Below are 2,284 nucleotides of genomic sequence, written 5' to 3'. Positions count from 1 at the left end.
CCCCCATGGGCGGTCCGTCCTCATAATAGCGAGGGGGAACGGACAGGGGAAGGCCGGCGAGAGCGTCGTGGTCCGCCGCGATCTCCGGCGGGAGTTGTTCGCCACGAAGAACCAACGTGTGGGACGCGCATTCGAGAACAAAGCGGCCCGGTTTGTCCCTAGAGACCGTAAGCGACTTGAAGCCACTTTTACTAGACACGATCGGGGGGGTCTACCTGATTACGCCGAGGAGGTCTACAGGTACCATATCCGTATCTCCGGACGAGCCGATTCCACGGACACGGTCCTTTACGAAGAAGAGAGAACTCTTCCCGAGGCTCCCGGCAACGTCTCCGGGCTCGCTTGCGTTGCCGCTGCTTCGCCCGGCCGCCGGCTTCGACGACGGACGCGCTGCTAGGAAGAGCACGCCGCGTTCCCGCCGACGGACGGGCACTCTCCGAGTTCGGGTTCGGGAAAATTAACCCGATTCCCTTTCGATGCGAGGCCGGCCGCGTAACTACGTCGAACTATGGAAGTTCTTGTTCTAACGACGGATCCGGCTTTTCGTGGAAGCTTTCGCCCGCTTCTTAGGACCGACTGACCCGTGCTCGACCGCCGTTGGCACGGAACCCTTCTCCACTTCAGTCTTCGAAGGTCTCGTTCGAATATTTGCTACTACCACCGAGATCTGCACCCGCGGTCGGCTTCACCCGGGCTCGCGCCCGCGGCTTCCATGCACGCCGCGGCGCCCTCCTACTCGACCGGTCTCTTGAACTCTCTCTCCAAAGTTCTTTTCAACTTTCCCTCGCGGTACTTGTCGGCTATCGGACTCGTCCCCGTATTTAGCCTTGGATGGAGCTTACCACCCGCTTTGGGCTGCGTTCCCAAGCAACCCGACACTCGGGCCGATGAACACCGCCGATCGAGATAATGCGGGCCTCGCGGCGAGCGCCGCCCTTTCCTGCGACTCCCGACTCCCCGCCGCAGCCAACGGCCGCGGCGGACTGCGTTTTCGTGTCTTGACCGCCTCTCGACCGGACGGGGCCCCGGGACGATAGGATCCCGGGGCCGCAATGTGTGTTCGAGGTGTCGATGTTCACTGAGTCCTGCAATTCGCATCAGTTCACGCGGATAGCCGCGCTCTTCATCGACGGACGAGCCGAGTGATCCCCCGTCCAGGGTTTCGGTATATTTGCTACTACTACTACTACACGCTACACGTACAGAAAGGAAAGCGGCAGCGGTCCCCGCCAGGAGGCCGCAACCGCGCGACGGAAAAAATAAAAGAAATTTCGAAGGCGTCGACAGCGGAACGAAGCGCGCCTCTGCCGACGCCAACGGCGAGGTAGGAAGGAGGAGCGAAATGGTCATGGAGCTCGCAAAGCGTGCAAGCCCCGTCGTCCGAGCACCATGAGGGTGGGCCGACGCCGGCAGGGTGGTTGCGCGGTCGGCAGCAGAGAGTACGGCGTGTCGGCGGGCTGCCGCGACTGCTACTGTTGCGCTGTTAGAGGGCCAAAACAAGAGCATTCGGTGGTACTCGGGCGGGTGGGCCCGGCCGCGACTTGTGGCTCGGCAAGTTTCGCGAAGAAACTGCACGCTAGGAGGCGAGGAACAACGGCCGCGCGTTACGGTGGTCATCGGAAGGCGCCGTGCGGCGCCCACGGCCTAGGCCGAATCGCGCGGTCGGCGAGGCAGGAAGGAAGAGAGAAATGGTCATGGAGCTCGCAAAGCGTGCAAGCACCGTCGTCCGACGCCATGAGGGCGGGCCGACGCCGGCAGGGTGGTTGCGCGGTCGGCAGCAGAGAGTTGCGGCGAGTCGGCGGGCGGCCGCGACTGCTACTGCTGCGCTGTTAGAGGGCCGAAACAAGAGCATTCGGTGGTACTCGGGCGTGGGGGCCCGGCCACGACTTGGAAGAAATGGGCGGATCGCAAGTTTTTCTCTTTCGAGAAACGGCGTTAATGATCCTTCCGCAGGTTCACCTACGGAAACCTTGTTACGACTTTTACTTCCTCTAAGCGATCGGGTTCGGTCGTCTTCTCCGGGCCATCAGAGAAGACCACGAGTGTGTGTTATCGACGCGATCGAAGCGGCGATTTTATGTGCCCGGTATATCGAAGGAACGCACCTAAGCTCGCGGTGTCGCCCACGGGCACGTGGACGTAGCCGTGACCTATGCCGCAAGGATGTCACGAGATACACGCGGTCGATAGGGCGACGTGGTCCGTCGCGTAAATTCCCGAAAGATGACAAACTGCGGCCAGTGCAGGTATTGGCGGGCCTGCGCCAGTCGCGCGGAGCTCCGGC

General features: G+C 62.1%; 1 non-coding gene across 1 annotated transcript; it reads right to left on the bottom strand.

The window, feature by feature from the left end:
* Positions 1-1,003: 1,003 nt before the first annotated feature.
* LOC115209974 lies at positions 1,004-1,162 on the bottom strand. Its single transcript, XR_003881345.1, has one exon. It is a non-coding gene; the product is annotated as a 5.8S ribosomal RNA (ribosomal RNA).
* Between the last annotated feature and the right edge of the window lie 1,122 nt (positions 1,163-2,284).

The sequence above is a fragment of the Octopus sinensis genome, linkage group LG3 (assembly GCF_006345805.1).
Source record: "Octopus sinensis linkage group LG3, ASM634580v1, whole genome shotgun sequence".
Lineage (NCBI taxonomy): Eukaryota > Metazoa > Mollusca > Cephalopoda > Octopoda > Octopodidae > Octopus > Octopus sinensis.
Note: the sequence above shows the minus strand (reverse complement) of the source record. Positions and strands in the feature narration are given on the sequence as shown.